The sequence below is a fragment of the Acomys russatus genome, chromosome 7 (genome assembly GCF_903995435.1).
Source record: "Acomys russatus chromosome 7, mAcoRus1.1, whole genome shotgun sequence".
In the NCBI taxonomy this organism is placed as follows: domain Eukaryota; kingdom Metazoa; phylum Chordata; class Mammalia; order Rodentia; family Muridae; genus Acomys; species Acomys russatus.
Window position 1 is genome coordinate 59,081,673 of NC_067143.1, and position 22,880 is coordinate 59,104,552.

Below are 22,880 nucleotides of genomic sequence, written 5' to 3' on the forward strand. Positions count from 1 at the left end.
CAGTGAGAAGCCGTCCCTCTTGTAAGACTCCCCTGGGCACAGACTCCTATTGGCTTTACCATGAGAAGATGCTCTTCCCGCTCTCTTCTCACCAGTCTCCTTCAGTAACGGCCACTCTCTAAGCATTCTTTCAAGAGATGCTATCTTTTTCTTCCTTTTGTTTTCTTTTGTGGTGCTGGGGCTTGAAGTCAAGGTCTTGTGCATGGTAGGGAGGTGATCTACCCCTGAGCTACATCCTTAGTCCAAAGCAAAACAAAACAAAACAAAAACACTATCTTTGAGAGGAGAAACTGCTATTTTCAAGTTTTAATGGCTACCAAATTCTGACTCTGAGTCTAAGTTCTACCAAACTCTGACAGCTACGATATGGTGCTTGATGGTGACTATCCTAGCACATGGGTACGCTATCCCTGGGTGTTAGGTCTCAAAGAAACCTGGACAAACTGCTAACTGAGGTGCCTACTTAAACCCATCAAAGCGGACACTGGCCTCCAATATCCTGGTAAAGAATCCTGGCTCCTCTCAGCACTTCTCACACTACCTTGGGCCTCTCCAGCCCTTAGCTTCATTTCCCTTCCCCCAGGTCCTCCGGTGCCTATATAACCTTAGCCATTTTGGCCATGTGGTCCCTTGTCCTCTTGCTCTCTTGGTCTCTTGCCTTGCTCCTGGCCTCTTAGCAACCCCATTTTTTTCTTCCTCTCTCTCTCATCCTCTCTCCTCTCATGGCACCATTCACTGGGACCCTTCCAGATGCCTCAGGTTGTTTTCTCCCTCATATCTACAATAAACCTTCTCAACCATACCTAGAAACAGCGGTACTCATTTTTTCCCCCCATTCACTGGTACTTTCGAGACAAAGCTTAAAACTAACTGAGTTCAGAAAAGAAGCCACTCCCTCCAGTCCTGGAAGGGGTGCCCCCCACCACAGTAGAAGTGGCAGGGGGTGTCTCAGAAGTTTAAGAGGCAAGTGGTTAAGAGGAAAATCCTGGGAGCTGTCTTGTTCAGCACAGCTCTCCTGTCTACCCATCCATATCCAATAAGCAGTGTACACAGCACAGAACAGACTCTCGCAAAGATAGGCAAACAAGACAAACCCAAACCAACACATACCTGAGCTACTCCCACAAAGGGAAGGGCAAAACAGTGAGCAGGGGGCTTGCTGGCCTATGCCTCTGACCCTGCTTCAGTGACCAAGCATTTCCTCTAACGGAATCCGGTTCCGCCCTCACACCTCAGTCCTTTCCCCCGCCCCCCTCAATCCCTCATTCCTTTCGCTTCCCCAGCACCAACAACAGCAACATCTTGGAACAGAGCAGGCTTAATGGCGCCCTGAGCTTTTCTTACCTTGTCTTCTCTTGTCCACTGACCACGCCTTCAAATTCACATCAAGCACCATCCCATACCCTAACACATCTACAGCTCCCCCCTCCTGGCAACCCTACCACCCACTACTGTTTGAAACCCTAGTCTCACATCCCCCCGATGGGGAGGCCTGGTGGCACTCAGGGGAAGGATAGCAGGCTACCAAGAAAAGACTTGATACCCTATGAGCATATACAGGGGGAAGAAGTCCCCCTCAGTCACAGTCATAGGGAAAGGGAATAGGGTAAAAGTGGGAGGGAGGGAGGAATGGGAGGATAGAAGGGATGGGATAACAATTGAGATGTAATATGAATGAATTATTAAATAAATAAAATTTTTAAAAAAGAAAAAGAAACCCTGGTCTCATGACGAGTACTTCCTGAAGTGCCCACACCACTGTCAACCCTTGTACCTCAGCACTCAAGACTCTAGCATTTCAAAGTCTTGTCCTCGGGCAGACCAGATGGACCAGCAAATGTATCGTAAGGGTCTTTTGAAGAGTCCTTCTAAAATGCTAATGGTTAGAAAAGTATGACGGGGTTTGCCTCAAAATCTGGTAGTGCAGGGGTAAACAGGCACAGAAACAAAGCCAGTCAGTCCGCGTGTTGACAGGAGTTGGTGCTGAATGGCGGTTATCGGGCGATTCGTCTTCAACTTCTGGGTATGCGTGACATTTTCCATAATACAAAGTTTAAAAACTAAAACCTCTTAGGTGAAAGATTAAAGAGGAGCAGTGCCAAAGGTCACCCGGGGGTGATCTTCACAAAACGAAAACTGTAATTTTACAGTGGAAACAACTGGCTGGTCTACTTTAAGTAGAAACCAAATTTAACATCAGAAGCAGTGGGATATCCAGATTCATATGCCCGTCACCCTCTGCACTGCTCAAAGACCCCCTTCCCGAAGTCCCACCCTCTAATTTACAGTTCATAGAAAATACACAGGAGAGACAACAACCCAAATAATGCTCCAAAGAAACAACCAGATAAATCTAGTAAATACAAATTAAATTCCTGTCTGAAAATAAAAAAGGAATGTCTAAACAGAACTGCATCCACCCTCCACTCCTAATGAAACACACGGAGAGGCACACAGCCCACCTTCCTACAAGGCCCTGCAAGCTTCTATCCCTGACTTCTCAGACCCTCACTCAAGCTCAAGCCGCTCAACAAGGCCTGCATCCTCTGCCTGCTCCACGGCTCGCCACCTCCATTCCCCACCCCACTTTGCCTCTGGCTTCATCCCCAACCAAGCTTCAGCAGATTCCTAAGGTCTACTCTGTGCTCTTCTTCCTTTGCACATCACTCTTGCTACCTCCAAAGCTCCACAGTACTTTGCAAACTGTGGGGAACCACACAGCATCCAACAGCTGACATAGCACCCAACTCGCCACAGCTCCCAGTGGCAGGAATCACAGTGCAGTGCGGCATGCACTTCTCAGCTCTTCCAAGTCTTCTCAGAATAAGGAGAAAGTTTCTATTTGCTGTGTTACCTCCAAACACCTGATCTGGCCCCACTCTTGTGCATGTGTGAGTGCATGCTTGTGGTGTGTGTGTGTGTGTGTGTGTGTGTGTGTGTGTGTGTGTGTGTGTGTGTTATGTGCATGTGTGTGAAAGTGTACTTGTACACATGCACATAGAGGACCAAGGTTGATATTAACAGTCTTGCACAATCACTCTCCACTTTATTCACTGAGGCAGGGTCTCTTAATTTAACCCAGGTTGCTGTTTGGTCTAGCCCGACTAGCTACCCAACTCCGGGAATCCTACCTCTGTCTTCAAGTGTTAGAATTACAGGCACGCCACCATACACACACAGCTGGTCCTGGGGATCCAAACTCCAGTCCTCACACCTCCATGGCAAATGTTTTATACACTGTAACACTGTACCACTTCCTTACCATCTCTTAATGCGAAGGAACTTTCACAAACCACAGTATTTGGCTGAAATTTTTAAACTTATTTTTTGTTTCACTGTATACTTATTTTAAAAGTTACCTTCCATGTATGTCAAATAATACTTTTTTTTTTTTCACCTTAAGAAACATGTTTTTCTTTTCTTTGGTTTTTCAAGAAAAGGTTTCTCTGTGTAGCCCTACCTGTCCTGGACTCTCTTTGTAGATCAAGCTGGCCTCGAACCCACAGTGATCTGCCTGCCTCTGCCTCCTGAATGCTGGGATCACAGGCATGCACCACCAAGCCTGGCTGGGCTTTTTTTGGGGTTTTTTTGTTTTTTTCCTTTGTTTCTTTCTCTTTTTTTCTTTTCTTTCTTTCTTTTTTTTTTTAAATAAATGTAATTATTTAGAAATAGAGAGTATGGTGATTTAAATGTTGGGTAAGTAATAGCCCAAGTATTAAGAGGCTTTGGTGACCCTAAAAAGATTGTAAACAATGAATTCATCCTAGGGAATACTATCCAGTAGTTTCTCTTTTGGTCATGATGATCTCAAAGCAAATCTCTCCTTAAGTAAACCATGCTTCTGTCAGTGCCATGAGGAACAAAGTGTGGTCCATGCAAGGTTGTACTCCCAAGCCTAGGGGAGATAAAGGCCATGCAACATCTTTAGGTCTCTCTAAGGCATTCCCTTGGTGATCCTGAGCCACCTCCTAAGGGTTGTAGCTACCCGGCAGCTGCAGGAGGAACAGCATGGAGCAACGGCAGGAGTAGGGACAAGAAAACGCTCAAGAATGAGCAAGCAAAATAAGGACGCCAACTGCTTGGGTTTCCCAGGCCACAAGCACACAGGTGAGTGAGCGAGCCGTCAGGTGATCGGCTCCAGCCTCCATCTAACTAAATTACACATGACCTCAGGCCAGAGGCCCAGAATCATAAGAGACAACTGACACTTCAGCCACTATGTTTCAGGGTGCAAGCTGGTAAGCAGGAAAATGGCAGATCCCCAAGACCTACCTTGCACCCCATCCTGACCTTCCCCACTTCCCTGTTAAGTACAGCAAACTGCGCCAGTCCTGTCCTCCTGCAGACACACGTTCCTGTAGCTACTACCTAATACTCAAAGCACAACATGAATCCTTGCAATGGCTAAGGTAACAGACCCCACTGCAGGATGCTGGCCTCCCTCTGCCTCATCCACCAAGTTGAGTTCCCTCAGAGTGCAGCTCTCTGTGTGCGATTGCACTGCAAAGGCCTGGTGTGTGCCCATCTGAATACTTTCCCCGTCTTCCTTTCTTAGCCCACTTCCACTAACGTTTCTGCCTAAACTCCTGGCTGACAGAACAGAAACCATGCTAGCTCACTCCTGCTCTACTCAACTCTCCTAAACCCTAATGACTAACTCTAAGGTTTGATTTGGACTCTGATCCTTGAAGGAGGTGTTCTTTCTTGGGTTTAGGACCCTAGGATCAGCAACTCTCGGTTGGCCCTGAACTAAACCCTGCCTTTAAAGTACAGTTAAGGTAAATCTGTTAAGTTTAGTATCCTGGACAGACAGAAATGAATCCTCAATAAACAGCATCCTTCCTTCTCTTCAAAATCTCTCTTGACTCTGTCATCTGTGTGTGTTTGCGTATTCATGTATGCATGCATAGGCCGGAGGTCTTGTTGCAAAAAAGCCATTCCCTCCCTCCCCCCCCCCGCTCTTTGTAGACCAGGCTGGTCTCAAACTTGCAGTGATCCACCTGCCTCTGCCTCCCAAGTGCTGGGATTAAAGATGTGCGCCACCATGCCTGGCTCCATTCACCTTTTTTTTTTTTTAACTCTCTCACCCTCACTGGCCTGGAGTTCAGTAGTCTGCTGGCCAGTGAGCCCCAAAAAGCTGCCTGACCCTATCTCCCCATCATTTCAGCATTTGGACTATTAACATCCGCGACCACGCCTAGTTTTCTACACGTGTGATGAGAACTAGCTCTTTACCCTCCCCCCCCCTTCCTTTCTTTCTTTCTAGACAACTCAGGTTGGCTCTTAGTCTTGTGACCCTCCCCCTCACTGTGACTCTGCCTCCTAAGTACTAGGATTACATCCTTGGGCCACAACACTCAGCTCTTTATTGGTCCCTGAAGAAGACACATTTACTCACGGTTTATTGTAGCTCCCATGATAAAGCCACGCCCTTTCTGGGACTTTGGCCCACTTACTCTGCCACTATGTCACTGACGTCAAAACCCACCAATGGGCTACCTCAGCCAGAATGAGAGCATTCAACTACATCTGAATTAAGAGACAGGCTTTGTATCCCAGTATCTAGGTCTGCAAACATTCATATTGCTGCACTCTAGGTTTACCAAGATGGCAGCTGTGATTATCCCCAAAGACAGAGAAAAGGAACATGGCAGCACCATATCCAGGACAACAGAAAATAAGCAGGCTCCAGAACTGGGGAGACTTGTGAGCTGTAGTTGTCAACATGCCATCTTCACTAATTGGACTGGAAGTGTTCCTTTGTTAAGTGTTGCAAAAATGTTTTTAATGGCTACGGTACATCATAAATAGGAGATACTATGAGTTTACCAATTTTATGAAAAGAATCACTTTAACAGTAGAAAGGAGGAAAAAATATCACCAACACATATATCCCAGATCTGATATATGTGTGTAAATTCATAACAAATCTGTAAGGAACCAACTAGAAGAGTGAGCAACATATCTAAGCATAAAATTCACAGAAGAATAAAAGCAATTGACAGTAAATATAAAAAGTGCTCAATTGTGCTAATAATGACAGAAATCTAAACAAAGCATCAAAAAAAAAGTTCCCTTTTCAGAGGTTAGAAAGATGGCTCGGCAGCCAAGAGCTCTGGTGCCTTCTTCAGGACCCCACTGGTACTTCATTCACATGCACATACACACATACACATAAGAAAAAAAGAAATCACTTTTAAAAGAGAAATTCTTTTTTTACCCATCATATTGGCAAAGAATGAAAACTGGCTAATACCACGTTGGCAAAGGTGTGGTGGAAACAGGTGTCTTCCTAAACTACTCATGAGAATCAAGCTGGTAAGCTTCTTTGGAAAGCAGCTTGGAAACATTTATTAGCGTTTTTTAATAAGCATATCTTTGACCAGCAAACCTTTCCTTCTAGGAATTTTGCCTAAGAGAACACAAATATTAGAACACATGGGCAAAGACAGATGAGTGCTTTCCACAGGAGTGTCTAGAACAGGGGACACTGGTAACAACCCAAAGGGCAATTCTTAGTAAAGTACTCAGGTAAACAACAAGAGTCCACCAGAGAAGGCACAACACTGCTGCAGCAGGAATGTACTAACATAGGAAAACATTCGTGGTAAAGCATAAGACAGACATTTTTTAGTAGAGGGTAAAATTTTCTTGTGGTAAAACACAGCATTCAAATTTTTCAATTACTCATTAATTGTACAATTCAGTGTCATCACATCACATCACAAAGCTGTACAAACATCAGCACTATTTCCCCCAGAAACATCCAACACCAAGCATTAATGTCCTATTTGTACCTCTCTGAAAACTCCAGAAGAGTAAATTGTTTCTGTCTATTAATTTGTCATGCCATTTGCTGGTGTTATGCTATGTAAACAGAATCACTAAAAAACAAAAGCCTGTCTTTGAATCTTTAAATTATATATATATATAGAAGGGAAGGGAGGACTGGAGAATGGAAGAGCAAGCCAGAGAAGGCTTTAGGAAACACAGATGGCAAAGAGAGGGGGGCGGCTTTATGCCGTGTCTCACCTGAAGACTCTGGTGTTGGAACATGAATGTGAGGGCACCTGGAGCCATGCTGCCTCAGAGAAACTCTCACAAGTAAAAAAAATCTGACCTCTGTGGGAACACCCCAAGGACTGGGTATGTGAAATTCTCTATGGCAGGTGTTCTCAATTTTTCAACTGCCAACTGTGGACTTTGCCCTTGAAATTCAACTCCTGGGCTGAAGAGATAATCTCCCTGTGTAAACTTGGCTAATAAACAGAGCACACTCACGCACAGCCTGCTTGCAGCACCTGAGCCAGCCCAGCCAACCAGAGGGCTGTGCTCAAGGGCAGGCAGGACACTTTTCCTGATAGAGACGGTCTAATGAAATAAAGGGCAAAGGATGGACATGTTCCAAAAATCAGACACCAGCAATTTAGAGACAAGGACACCACCTGAAGCCTCACCTGGAGGTGATTTGGATACCATGAGAAAAGTGACTAGAAGGGCACAGACCTTTACCCATCTCTCTTGGTATTACAGTGTGAACTAGCCAAGAACTTCTGAAGGATATACTTGAAACCATGAAATTCTAGGTTAGTCAAAGAGAGTAAGCCAATTAGCATCCTGCCTCAAAGCCTTACTGCATTTCAACCACAAACCTCTTAAACAGTGCTTCTCAGAGTGAGGTTCAAAAACTGCCGCTACCATCATCGGCATGACCATGCATGACATCACCACCACACACAAAACTACCAATACCATACATACCACCAACACACATCAGCACCACCACCACCACATACACCACCACAACCACCATCACCACCAACACCAATACAATACACAAGACCATCACACATCCCCATCACACCACACCTACCACCGCCATCACCACAACATAGACCACCACCATGACCACATATACCAATCACCATCATCCCACACCATCCAACCATACACCACATTACCATATACATTACCACACACATCGCCACCAACGACAGCAGGCATATCTATAAACTTGCCAAAACCACAAACTCTCATCCCTACTTTGTCCTTACTGAACTTGAGATGAACTCTCTGGGTGAGTTTGGTGAATGTTCGAGTCTCAAAACCACCAATCTCGGGCTCCTAAGAGCTCTGCAAGAGGCGGTCAGACTCTGTCCCCGGACTTCTTGACTTTCTGCCACGCTAAGTCAATTTTGAAGGATAGGAAGATTGCCTATCCATGATAGCACAGTTAGTTAGATGGGCGAGATTCCTGTCACTTCAGTTGTGTCTTCTACATGGCCTCATAGCCTGCTGTCCCACACACTGATTCCAGTGATGTTCTTTGCTGCTTTCAGAACAGTGATTCCCTGGCTCTTGGTGGTCCAGCTTTTCAGGTTCTCACCAAAGCCTATCTTCTCAGCCTAATCTCAGAACTCATCTGTGCAGCTCTGCTCAAGGCAGATAAGTATTAAAGTTTTGTCCAGTGAACTGGTGTCCAACACAAGCCACTTATCTTCCCAATAGAAGCAAGAGCATCAGATAGGGATGGGACATGGGGAAGGTAGAATTCATGGTTCAGAAAAGAAGTTCCACTGGGTCTCAGAAACCTATGCTTACCTGAAACTCACTCTCACCCTGATCTGCCCCCCACAGACTGTTCCATTCCAGCATTGCCAGCTAGGAGGAACATGGATCACATGAACTCTATGGAGTAAGGGTTCACAAGCACCCCACACATCTTCATGTCTGAACCCTGCACCTCAAGCCAGGCAGGTTCAGTACCTACAAATTGAATGTAGTCAATTTGTAGTTTAATTTCTAAGAAATCAAAGTTGTGAACTGAGAGATTACTCTCTTAAACATTTCCAATAAACTCAGAGACCTGAAGATACCTGTACACTACAAAATAAAGGTTTGTTTATTGCAACTACTAGTTTACTGATTATTTTTTTCCAAAAAAACCAAATTGCATCTTTTTACTATACAACTCAAAAAGTCATAACAGAAATAATGTGAGGGAGCCATATGGCAGAACTGCATAAGTTGGGTATGGTGGTGTATGCCTGTACTCCCAGGACTCCAGAAGTAGAAGGAAGAGCAGAGAGACGTTCAAGGTCATCATCAGCTAAACAGCAAGTAGGAGACCGAGAACGGAGCGAGGGAGGGTAGACAGATGGTCAAGAGAGATGGGCTGATGGATAAAAGTGTATACTACTCTTGCAGAAGATTCAGCTTCTGTTCCTACAACCTAAAATGACAACTGTCAACTCCAGCTCCAGGGAATCTGATGCCCTCTTCTGGTCTCCACTGGCACCTGCACTCAGATGTACATACCCACTGCCCCCAATATACCATTTTGTTTTGGTTTGGTTTTTGAAACAGGATTTCTCTGTGTGACAGAGCCCTGGCTGTCCTGGAACTTGCTTTGTAGACCAGGCTGGCCTCAAACTCACACAGATCCACCTGCCTTTGCCTCCCAAGTGCTGGGATTAAAGGTGTGTACCACTACAACCCACTAAAAATTTAAATATTTTTAAAAATGGAGGGTGGGGAACGTAATTCAGGAGGTTATTTGTGTTCTAGTCTTACCACACATCCCAACCTCCTGCCCCATTTTTTATTCTAATTGATAGTCTTGGTAGTTGAGATGTAAACATTTCAGAGAGAGTTGAAAATACTCTATTCGGCTCCATAAACATTCAAAACTTATTCTAGTTCTCAATGGATTGAAAGGAGATCATAGTCATCAACGAAATGAAACAACTCTGAGCAGGGCATTCATTGATGTTTCAGGTAACTGAGAGGAACCACATTTTTGGCATGGCAATCAGAACAGGGGTGCGGAGAGAGCACATGCTTCGGTTTACATGACCTTAGATCCAGAGTTTAAGCAAGTTAGTGGCTCCGAGTTCCTGAAGACAGCAGGATATCAACAAACTCACTCAAATATTATCATGGAGGTTTACTAAAATGCTGAATAAAATTGCAAATAAAAGTGCCTGGTATAATAACACATCTCCTAATGAAATAACATAAACCTAAAATCTGCTGGTCCCAGAATGTGTCCACTCGACTCCTGCTAACTGAGCCTGTGTCCCATCTCTACTCCAGACCACTTCTGTTTGTCATCACTCTTCTCTTGACTCCTCCTCTTCTTCAGATTTCATGCTGCTCTCAGCCAGCCATCTCTGTCAAATTGCTTCACCTCCCTCCAAAGCAGGTGACGGACCTAGAATGTGTACCTCTCACTGAGTTTTCAAAGCCCTGACAATGGCAATTAAGCTCAATCTCAACTGGCCTCAACTACCATCTTTTTTTTTTTTTTTTTCCGAGACAGGGTTTCTCTGTGTAGCCCTGGCTGTCCTGGACTCACAGCGATCCGCCTGCCTCTGCCTCCCGAGTGCTGGGATTAAAGGCGTGCGCCACCACCGCCTGGTGCTCCTGAACTCCAATCATGTTTACCCGGCACATCAAGGTCTCTCCACCTCTGGGCTTTGTCTTCTCTGTTTCCCACTTTAGGAAGGCACTTCCCCAAATCTGCATATTCCCGGCTTCTCCTTAGCTTGGAGAGCACAGCTTGGACACCATTCTGTGAGAGGTCTTAGCTAACCTCTCCAGCCCATCTCTCAGATCCCCGTTCTCCCCTTTGTAGCATCGCGCTACGTTTATCCCACGTACTGGCCTGTTTACTTGTTTACTCAACCCTCTCTACAATAAATTCCATGAAAAAGACTTTGCTATCTCTTATCTTTACATCCCTAACATATAGTAGAATAGTAGCCTGAACAAAATGGATACTCAGTAAATATTTATTAAGGCTGGAGAGGGGGATTTAGTCGGTAAAACACGTACCATACTAGTATGAATTCAAATGCCCAGAAACTGTAAAAAGTCAGACATGGTAGTACACCTGTAATCCAACTGTTCCTTATATCAAGACAGGAGGTGGAGACAGGAGAATTCCACAAGATTCTGGCCCATTTAGCCTAGCGTATGCAGGGGCAAATAGAAGACGCTGCCTTGCCTGGCCCCCATCCCACCCCCTTGTATTTGTCTCTCTGTCTCTCTCCTGCACGCGCAAGACACACACAGACACAACACACAACACACACACACACACACACACAAACACACACACACACACACACACACACACTTAAATAGCTATTAAATGAATCAAATGTGGTGGCACATACCTACAGTCCCAGCACTGGGGAGACTCAGACAAGAGAATTCCAGGCCAGCCTTAGCTATATATTAACATGTTGCGTTGAGTAAATACTCATTAGATAAACAAGCAAACAAACAAATAAATTCCATTTCTGAAATGTGAGGCAGAGGCACAGCTGCCCTCTTTTCTCTCTTAACAAATGGGTAACAGGAGAGGCTGGCCCCTGAGGAAGAGATGTGCATGAGATGATAAAAGGCTAAAGATCAAGCCTTGGGAAGCAGCAACAAATAAAGTCACTACAGCTCCCTGCTGAAAACATTAAATGCTGCTAAGGGCTCAGAAAGTTGTTTCTCCTCCTCCTCTTTTTTTTTTTTTTTTTTTTTTTTTTGAGACAGAATTTCTCTGTGTATTTTTTGGCTATCCTGGAACTCACTCTGTAGACCAGGCTGGCCTTGAACTCACAGTGATCCACCCGCCTCTGCCTCCTGAGTGCTGGGATTAAAGTTCAGGAGGTTTCTAAGAACTCTAGTCCCCAGGGTTTTCTGCCTTAAACTTCTTCCAGGGAGTCATATCAACTTCTAGCCTTAAGTTTTGCACATGAGAACAAGTCTAGACAGTACTGCTGTTGAAACACACCAAGATTTGCCCAACAGTTGTGGGTTATGAGATAAAGGGTCGGGGTAGGGGGGAGATGAGAAAAACTTACAAATGAGAGTTAAATACAGCAAAAATTTCCAGTTTTTTTTTTGTTTGTTTGTTTGTTTGTTTTTGTTTTTAAACCGGATCCCTACCCACTTTGGCACTAATTCAGAATCAAGCAAACCCTTCTTCCCCACTATGACCACAGCTGGCTCTCCCAGGAACTGTAAGACCAACAGCTGGGCAGTAACAGCCCTGGGCAGCGATGAGCACTCATACTTGGAGGGGACAACACTGCCCAGTCCACTTAGGTCCGAACCCATAGGAGAAATGATAGGCAGGGAAGGGGCAGGATGGGAAAAAGGCAAAGAAAATGAGGCTCTTTTACACTTTCTACCTAAAATTCAAAATCTTAACTCTCTGAACACAGCAGCTGAGCTAGTCAAGCCAATGCTGGAAACCAAGCTCACAGCCACCGCCAAATCATGTCAACTCTTCTAAGCACTTTCCTGTCACTCTCATGTATCTACTTCTTTACAGCTGCCAGAGTCACTCACATTCTTGAATTTCCTTTCTCTGTGCTCATTTTTCTCAAATATCAAAATCTATAGGCACATGGCTCTGACCTACTTGTCCGCAAACCACTGAGAACGAGTCCCATGTGTGGCTCCAACACCCCAGGGGCTTCATCTTTTAATTATTTCAGCAGAAGAAGGTAAGTCAGGAGTAGCTAGAAAACCAAATGGAGGGGGTAAGGAGCCTGGTGTTGAATTTGTGCCACAGAACCTTTCTGCCAGCAAGAAGTGGGGGGCACAGTCTTGGAAAGTAGCATAAGCTGAGGCTCTGAGAATACAAGGGGCTACCAGGCACTGAGCCTTGCCTCTGAGAGCCTTCAGAAGTGACTGCAGAATATTTGGCCCTACTCTGCAAAGTTTGGCCTTCGAGAGGAGGGGGATTAAAAAAGCACCACCTTCAATTGTAAGCAGTCCTACTGAAAGAGACCATCTGTGAGGCACTACCCCTAGGATACCCGATTCTGCCTGAGATCAGCAGACCCATAAATTGGCACTGTTGAGATGACCCTTCCAGGCGTTATTTCAGCAGGAGATAACAACAAAGCTGAGAGCTTTGGTAGCACTCAAAGGAGATTTGAGGGACTTAAAACATACTGCTAGATTTGGCAGCAAACAGTCCTGTTTCTTACAGCTGGAAATCTCTTTATAATTACACTATAGATAAGGGGCTACTTTTTTTTTTAAGACATAGATTAGAACCTCCCTACTCAGATCTCCTACTCCTCTGGGAGTGGTCAGTGCTGGACAAGTGGCACCTGGGGATGGAATCGAGAAGTTTCTTCGGAAGGAAAAATGTCAGGGCTTGTCCTAAGGCCACTCACTGTCTCAGTCACAGGCACTTGCCCAGACGCCTGGCACTTTCCAATGCCTGATCTCACTGGCTTTGTCTCCACCCCCTTCTGGCTTCCATCAACCCTCCCACTTCCTAGCCCACGCCTTCATCTCGGGCTGTGCCATGTCCCCACTCCAGAGCCATACATACGCTGGCCCTCACAGAGGATCCGCTCAGCCCAGACAAGTCTTTGTTTTGGCCAGATTCTCACTCTGACTTACTTTTTGTCTGGTTGGTTTGATTTGAAAAAGGGTCTTACGATATAGCCAGGCTAGCCTCAAACCCCTACCTCAGCCCCCAAAGTATTGAGATTACATGCCCCATCACCCACCATGCCCTGCTTTGGTTTATATATTTCTCTTTTCTTAAGACAGGGTCTCACTGTGTAGCCCTGGCTGGCCTGGTACATGCCATCTAGATAAGGCTGGTCCCAAACTCACGAGATCTGTCTGCTTATGTCTCCCTAGTGATGGGACTATCGGCTTACACCACCATACCAGACAAAGCAAAGTACAAGAGTTCTGATCTGTTGCTCATCAGAAGACTCTTAAAACTGCCCATGATGTAAAGGAAGGGCTATCACAAATGCCACAGATTAGCCACAAATACTGCTTGGTTTGCAAGGGAGGAATAATGAATAGAAATGAATGAAAATAGCTAACATTTTATTCAGCAACAAGGTAGGAAGTACTAGCTGTGCCTTTACATGTAGACTTCACCACAACACTCAGAGAATGTAGAAGGGCTGTGGGCACGCTGGCAGCATAGGCGGCACTAAGCCACATGTGTAGCTGAATCACCAGCTGCTTGGAATTCAGTCTGACTGGAGTCCAGGTTCCAAACACCATTCTGGTTGTGCAGCTCTTCCTCTATTGTGCTTTATCTTTGGCCACCAACTGGTCAGACAGTCCTTCAGACTATCCTGCACCAACTGGTCAGACAGTCCTTCAGTCTAACCTGCACCAACTGGTCAGACAGTCCTTCGGTCTATCCTGCACCACCTGGTCAGACAGTCCTTCGGTCTATCCTGCACCAACTGGTCAGACAGTCCTTCGGTCTATCCTGCACCACCTGGTCAGACAGTCCTTCAGACTATCCTGCAGCTTCTCCTTTTTCCAGAAGAGATGGCAGCATTTATTCAATCTTCAGAGCAAATCAAAAGTCAGTGCCCTAAACACCTACTAATGAAAACATTACCAGCAGCACCAAGTGAACTCACATCTTTCTGACTAACTGTTAGGCCCCCAGCCTACTCCTGTAGTTGCTGCCAGCAACAACGCACCTTTTGCACCTTAGAACAAGTTCTCATCTCCAAGTTTTGGGAACTACGTAAAAATGTTTCCAAAAATCTAGTTGATGGCCTTAAAAGCTATTCAAATACTTTAAAAGTACAAACTATACATAGGTTGGCCATTTGGAGAAAAAAAAATGTATACTTAATTCCAGAGAACTTCAGAAAACTTAACTGGAAAGTCAGCATTGGCGAGTGACAAGTCAAAATGTCAGTGAGAACTCTTAATCCATCTCTTCTGTTTTCTAGAAGAGGAAACTGAGAGGCACCAGCCAGACAGGGCCAAAACTAAAACTCAGAGATGCCAACTACCTGGCCAGTGCATTCTCCTGCCGTGTGTCAGCACAAATGATCGTAAGGAGAGGTTACAGCTGACATTTATTGGCAGCATGTGTGATGCCAGAAATGTAAATCTTTTTTTTTTTCCCCTCCCGGAGACAGGGTTTTTCTCTGTTCAGCCTTGGCTGTCCTGGGCTCACTTTGTAGCCGAGGCTGGCCTCGAACTCTCAGAGATCTTCCTGCCTCTGCCTCTTGAGTGCTAGGATTATAGGTGTGTGCCACTGTCCCTGGCTCAGAACTATAACTCTTACAAAAGGGCTTTGAGATGACTAAAATGACTCCAGTTCACATATGAATATAAACCAGGTGGTGGTGGCACATGCCTTTTATCCAAGCACTTGGGAGGCAGAGGCAGGCTGTTAGTTTGAGGCCAGCCTGGTCTACAAAGCTAGTCCAGGACAGTCAAGGATACACAGAGAAACCCTGTCTCAAAAAAACAAAAAACAAAAAACAAACCGACACATATGAATATAAAGATAACTTTCCAGTTAGTTCTTACTTTCCAAAGACATTAAGAAGAGTCAGACTAGTCAGACCACACCCCCACTCCTTTTCTCTACCCCTTCACCTAATCTCATATCATCTGCAACCCTGTACCACACTATCCCCTCTCCTCGCACCACCCCACCCCTACTCCCCTACCCCAACTAACTTGACCCTCACCCCAAGCTGGCTGCAAAGCCTCTCTTACAAGCAGGGGTTTGTAGAATACAGGGATTAGTATGTGCAGAAGTAAGGGGACTGGGCAAAGGAACTCCAATAGGAAGTCAAGAAAGACCTCAGGGGCCCTGCTGGGATAGGCCAACAGAAAGGGGGTAAGCAATAAGTAGTTCTAAAAAGATTATTCCTGCATGACAAGCAAGCAGGGTTCCACCAGAGTTGCTTTAAGACAGAACCACATGCTCACTGAACATCTAATGGTCACCGACGAGCCCACTACAGAGGCTAGGAAGACAACTGAGCAGGTATGAGTGTTTTCTGTACAAGCAGGAGTTCAAATCCCTAGAATCCACATAGAAAATCAAACACAGGCCGGGCGTGGTGGTGCACGCCTTTAATCCCAACACTCAGGAGGCAGAGGCAGGTGGATTGCTGTGAGTCTGAGGCCAGCCTGGTCTACAAAAAGAGACCAGGACAGCCAAGATAACATAGAGAAACCCTGTCTCGAAAAAATAAAACAATGGGGCTGGAGAGATGGCTCGGAGGTTAAGAGAACTGGCTATTCTTCCAAAGGTCCTGAGTTCAATTCCCAGCAACCCCATGGTGGCTCACAACCATCTATAATGAGATCTGATGCCCTCTTCTGGTGTGCAGGTGCACATGCAGGCAGGGTACCATATATTATATGTAGTAAATAAGTAAATCTTGAAAGAAAGAAAGAAAGAAAGAAAGAAAGAAAGAAAGAAAGAAAGAAAGAAAGAAAGAAAGAAAGAAAGAAAGAAAATGAAAATCAAACATGGTGGCGCACCTGCTGAAGTCAGTACTATGGGTAAACAAGGAAAATACAGGGGGATTACCTTGCGACAAGAGAACAGGGCAGGGGCTGGAGGGATGACTCAACAGCTAAGAGGGTTTGCTGCTCTGGCAGAAGACCTGAATTTGGTTCCAAAAACCCATATTTGACAACTCAGGAAAAAATCAATGCCCTCTTCTCACTTCTGGGGGCACCTGTACTCACATTTGTTTGTTTGTGTGTGTGTGTGTGTGTGTGTGTGTGTGTGTGTGTGTGTGTGTTAGTTATACAAAGAGGGGCCATGGAATGGCAATAAAGCAAGACACCTAAATCTCCTCTTCTGGCCTTCACATAGTATGTGCACACGCACGGCACACACACACACACACACACACACTTGTATGACTTGAGATATGGCTCAGTTTACAGAGTGCTTGCTTAACTGCAATGCATGAAGCCCTGAGTTTGATCCCTAGCACCACATAAAACCAGTCACGGCGGTGTACGCCTGTAATTCCAGCACTCTGGATGTAAATGCAGGAAGATCACAAAAATCAAGGTTAACTTTGGCTACATAGTGAGTTCAAGGCCAACCCAGACTACAAGAGACTATGACTCAAACAAACAAGCAAAAGTAACAACAAACGTCAGAACTTCATGAGGTAGGCTGTGTTGCAAGACACAGGTAAGTACACAAAAATTTAGTTCCTTCAATAAACCTAGGAGTCTAAAGTGGCTGACTTCTTGGTATTTTTTCCCCAATGTTCCTTTTCCTATACCCCACCTTACCACTCAATAATTGTAAAGAAGCTTCATGAGAGGTGGGGAAGGCCAGCTTCCTCATGTCTGCTGCCCTCTCCTTGGCTCGGACCCAAGAGAAGCACCCTCTTCCCTTTCCCCAGCCTGTGAGTTCCAGATGGTTCCAAAGCCCCAACTTCAGGCTTATGCTTCTCCCTTCATCACACTAGCAGAAGCTCCCATTGTAGGAAGAGATGCCATGGGGAGGAAATCAGAACAATACAACACAAGCATCAATGTAAGCCCCACAACTCATGCCTTTTTGGATCATCCCCAGCTCTGTCCCACATCTGTGCTCCCTGACTTAGTGGGTAACCCAATCAAGCACCAGACACCTCTGAGCGCAGGAGCAAGTGAACAAGACCCTGATGTCAGGTGCTTGCTAGGACCTGCGTGAGTGTAATCACGGTCCCCCAGAGGCAGGCTAGCCTTCTGACTATATATGGACTCCAGAGGAAATCAAGGAAAACCTCAGGGCCTCTGCCTGGGCTGGCCAGTAGAAAGAGAGAGGCAGTAAACAGTTCTAGAAAAATTATTCCTGCATAACAAGCAGGAAAGATTCCACCAGAGCTGCTTTAAGACAGAACCACATGCTGAGCAACACACACACACAGACACACAGTTATATGTCACATATCATATATTTATATAGCGTAACATACATATGAAGGCCTCCTGGTGGCTCTAAGGGGATGCTGCCTTGCCTCCTCTGGCCTCAGAAATGTGTTGCCTTTGCTTAGCTTCCTTTCTCTTAACCCACTGCTGAGAACTTTCTTCTCAGCCCCCTTATCCAGAATTTCTCTCCTGTTGCTTCTAGAACTTTCTCCCATAACCCCCAGTTTAATCCCCTATTTTCATATAGCCCTCACACACTGCGTTGATTCCCACAGACAGTCTTTAATTCACACACAAACCTTCAACCACAGCAGGCCTGACAGGAGAAGAAACTGAAAACAAGCCCCTAGAAACAGGTGCATCTTGGCTGCAGCAGCTTCATACCTAATTGCACGTAATTCGCTCTTTTACAGAGACAGTCTCAGAGAAGCTCAAATATTCAGCCATTGTAATCATTCCAACAGACCCCACAACAGTGTATTCATTATGTCAGATCGAAAAAGGACGGGGCTGCGGAGGGAACATTGGAGAAACTCTTCAATAAGGTAGTCTAGACTCCCTGAACACCTCCCTCTCCTCTCAAAAAACAAACAAATAAACAAACCACAGACATTTTCTAGGACCCCAGGCTAAAAACAGACTCCAGCATTAGAATGACAACATACTCCCCTAAGACAGACACAACTACTTACTCAAACAGAGGATCACTGTGCCTCCCCTCTGGCAGAGAGAGATTGCCCTCTCTCCCTTCCTCTAACAGAAAGTCATCACATTAATGCAAGTTTTCCCACAGGCTTTGAAGAGAAATCTGCCTATTGTATTATGCCAGATGACCAGTATTTTGGTTTTTTTGTTTTTTCCCTTCGTGCCCTCTGAGCCATGGTCCCTCTAACTCAAAGAACTCAATTTTTATCTGCAGCTTCCTCCCCCCAGCCCCCAAGTCAACATTGAGACACAGAAGGGAGTTGAGGCAGGCTTTAAGGGGCTGGCCTGGCCTCCGGGGGCCTCAGAAGTATGCTGCCTTTGCTTGGCTACCTTAGCAAACTCTCTTGGACCCAACAGTGGAAATCTAGAGTTGCTAGGATGACGACACACAATAACCCATTTCCAGAAGCACAGGTACTTAGGCCCACCTCCCTCCACCTGCCCAAAGTGGTTCTCAGTATGAGACGCAGTGGAAGATAGGGCATCCCTCACCTAGTTGCAGGTCACCAGTGAGGCCATGATACTTGGAAGCTGATTCTTCCTCAAAGCTGTTCTCCCAGGACAGGGAGAGGGACAGGCCAGCAGAACTAAAGATGTCCTTGGCCTTGTTCTCCACAGATTTCCAAGTTTCAACTTCCTTGGGTGACTGATTATTCTTTTTGGAGATTAGGAGGCCAGAGGGAACGTGTACAGGAAGGGAGAGAGAGGGAGTGAGGACAGGAATGTTACTTTTTAATCCTTAAGGAACGTAGAGGGGTCCAACTTGTGACTCAGCTCTGGGAAGCTGAAGGGCTGGGGAGAAAGGAACAGCTGCAGTACAACCCAAGGTCTGCACAGCTTCTTCAGGCCTGAGAGGCCGTGTCCAATCTAAACTGTTCACAACTCTCCTTCAAGCCTGACTGGCTGGAGTGACGTGAAATCACCTAGGAGAGCTGCATTGTTTGATCCAAGGAAAGGAGGGACGGAGGAAGGGTGAGAGGGACAGAGGGAAGGAGGAAGGGGGGGAGAAGGAGGAGGAAGAGAAGGAGAGAGAGAGAGAGAGAGAATGTAAGCGCGCGCCTGTTCGTGCCCGTTCGCTCCAGATGCCACTCTAAGTCACGGCTAGCAGGCTTTCCCCCTGTCCTGGGAGGTTATGGGTGGGGTACCCTAGCATGTCATACACCCTATAGCTTCACCGAGGACAGAAAACAGACCTAGGCTTTGAGCTTCTCCCTCCCCTGCTACTACTCCATTCCTTGGCACAATTCCAGGCCATATCAAGTATCTGCCCCTGGAATTCCCACTTCCTTGTTTTCTTTTAGGTTTCCCCCTTACAAGTTCTTCCAAAAGCTGCCTGGCTCCTAAGAGGCTTCCAGGGCACTAACACTTCCTATTAGTTTTCGGCGACCTTTCAAACTGAGAAGGGAGGAGACTGGCCCCTCTACCCACTCAAGACAATTTCCCCAGAGGAGCCCAGGAGAACCAGGGCCAATCTTACAGGCCTTAAAACATGTGATGCCACCAGTGCATAGAGCTGTGAATATTGGAAAAGAAAAAGATCTCTTGAGACTCCTCTACACTGAAACACGAGCTGCGTAACCTACGGGATGCTTCGTCTCTAAAGTGTCTTCGAAGGATCACGGATGAGGTGCAATGTCTACAGCGAATATCATCCTATCTGATTTCCCAAGCCAAAGAAAGCACCGTTTGTTTCTTTTGGGGGGGGTGGGGGGTTCGAGACAGGGTTTCTCTACGTGTAGCCTTGACTGTCCTGGACTCACTCTGTAGACCAGGCTGGCCTCGAATTCACAGCGAGCCTCCTGCCTCTGCCTCCCAAGTGCTGGGATTAAAGGCGTGCGCCACCACTGCCCGGCTCGCACTATTTGTTTCTTTACACGTCTCAAAGAAGACTTGCGAGATTTATCTCATTTTGACTTGTAAGTGCATCTGAGTAGAGGATGCTTTACAAATGAGGGAACCAGAGGAAAGAGACAAAGTGACTTTCCAGGAGAGTCAGGCCATTCCTTAGGCTTCATCCTCTATCATATCACATTATATAGATTTGTTTACAACTGTTTGCATGGAAACCATCCCACTTGCTTCCTCTCAGCAGGACTAAGATAATAACTATTATCATTCTTTCCATCTCACAGCTAATAACCTGAAGCTTCTATTAGTCAAGGGACTTCCCAGCAAGCAGCAGCACCTCACAGAGAGCACCCTGGACTCAGACATTTCCTCCTCACATCTCCACCTTCAATCCCAACCCTCAGGCCATACTGCCCCAAGCAAAGAATCCCTAGACCATTGGAGGAGAAGGAATTAACTTTGAAAGTAGCTCCTCTGAGGTCCAAAGGCCATGCAGTTCATACTGGCAGGCCCTCGTGCCCCAACGCTGGTGCATATAGCACATATTCAGGCTGCCAGAATCAGGGGTAGAGCCAGCGCTTGTACTGGCAAGCTGACCCGAAGTTAATCAGAAGGTCCCCTTATTGTTTGCTAGGACACAAAAGGCACACTGTTCAGAAAGTTCAAGAAGGAAAAACCAAAGAGCCAGGAACAACAGCTGTTCCCTGGCCCCACTGGGAAACCCAAAGCTCCCATAACATTCCCTGAGGCCAGGCTGATGCAGAAGTAGCCTCCTGGAGAGAGGGGGTCCCTGCAAAGAGAGTTCCAGGGCTCTCATCCTCCCCTAAACATTCCGAATGACCTGACTGCTTCATCATCTATAAAACTACTTTTCTGAGAGGGTTTCCTTTTGTAGGCCGCACTGAGTTCACACATAGCACTCCTCTCCACGCCTCCAGGGCAGAACAAGCTTTTTCTGAAGTTTAGGGTAAGGCACACATGATGCAGACACCGTGTGCTCTGGGATTTGGTTAAAATATGAAGGAAAGGGGATCACCAACACACACGCAGCCCCTCATGTTCCTAGCTCCTACTACTAAGACAGCTGCTTCAACATCTGGATAAGACGGAGCTTCGCAGGTCCCTAAAGCCTAAGAAAGCCCCTTCCATGACTCAAAGAAACCAGCGATGAACACTACTAGTAGGAAGGAGGCATTTCTATTTCTAAAGCTACTTCATAAAGAGAGCGAAAAGGCCACAGCTCAGATAGCATTGTGACAGTCCCTCGGTTCTCTTAACGCTCCAGAGGAACCTGGAACTCGCGGCAGGTGCCTCGCTGAGCTTCATTAGCTGGTCGGACTGTTGTTACAGGCCAAGCACAGCAGCATGGAGACAAGAGGACACCACTAGGTAGAACCAACCAAGCTGCTCAAAAAGTTCCAAGAGAGAGAACTACAGCACAGCGAGCGATGAGAACTCAATTTCCTATAGAAGAGCCTTCCTGTGAAAATATCCGGCGGCTTTGTGCTAAGTAAATGCAGAGTAAAGCCTAAACATCTACGATCCAGCCAGAGTGAGATTAGCTAGATTTGCAAAGTCAAGAAAACTGGCTGTTTCCGTCTCCTCCCGGAGCTAATAGAATCCAACTGTTGGATCATGACATCATTCTCGACCCCAAACTCTGACTGAAAAGCACAGACACTGGCCTGACACAAACAGCCTAGGACACAAAGCAAGCAGCTCAGAGGTGCCCTTACCTGGTAGTCTGGGCGATTTCTTGTCCCCTCCATTCTCCACAGAGGCTGGCTCAGCCGCAGTCGCTTGGGGAGCCCAGGGCCCCCAGATCCACTGGCTTAAGCTCCAGTACCTGCTGCGAACTTCCCACAGCTCCTTCCTCTGACCTTTCAAGACACTCCTTCCAGCCAAGTGAGCAGAGCTAGCGCAGCTAGCCAGCCAGGCTGGTTGCCATGGAGACCCTGCGCTCCCAGGCTGCACACAGGCTTGCTCTCACACAACTAGGCACTCTCCCTCAACCCCAAGCCCCGGGACTGAGCTAGCACGCGCACGCATATGCGTGCGCGCTCTTACCCACATTCTCTGAGTTCTAGATGGCCTTAAAACAGCACTGTCTTTTGATCGGCTTAGTTTACACATGCATTCCACTCCTCCTACCTCCCTTCCAGTCAACCAGGAGCCCAGGGCTGTTCCTGGGAACTTGCTGCAACAACCCAGAGGGGAGAAGGGTGCAGACGGTGAATGGACTTGTTTCCCTCCCCTCTACTGTCTCAGTTTTTATAACTTGGAAGAATCCCTGCCAAGGGGGAGGGAGCTAGCTGAAGGCTCCGGGGCAGGGGGGCTGGGGGGGGGGGGGGAAGCAAGCTCTTCCTCTGGGTCCTACAGCAGTAGCCGAGTGAGGAGGGACCCTGATACATGTTGCCTCAACTTGTTTGTTCGCTTGGGATTTTCCAGCAGCAATTGGGGCGGAAACACCACTTACAACCAACCCAGAAGCTGGCCTGGACTGGTCTCTCGGGTTACCTTGTTGCCTGTTCAGGTCCTGGAGATGGCTTTAACCAGTACAGGGTCCCATGGTACTAGTGCCAGAGCCTAAGCAGTCTCCTGTCTTCCTGCAATGGAGAAGAAACAAACTA

At 46.5% G+C, this 22,880-nt stretch overlaps 1 protein-coding gene across 8 annotated transcripts in view; it reads right to left on the minus strand.

Annotated features, from left to right (window-relative positions):
* The window catches only part of Dennd2b (DENN domain containing 2B), a 196,961-nt gene that overhangs the window by 84,540 nt on the left and 89,541 nt on the right, over positions 1–22,880 (minus strand). For 3 of the 8 annotated variants that reach the window (XM_051149202.1, XM_051149201.1, XM_051149200.1), the window contains exon 2: positions 22,768–22,856. The exons of 3 other annotated variants lie outside the window; for them this stretch is intronic. The gene's annotated coding sequence lies outside the window, so the exon portion shown is untranslated. Of the gene's footprint in view, positions 1–21,986; positions 22,273–22,401; positions 22,426–22,767; positions 22,857–22,880 lie in introns of those variants that run through there. 2 more of the 8 variants (XM_051149204.1, XM_051149199.1) reach the window with 2 other exon arrangements.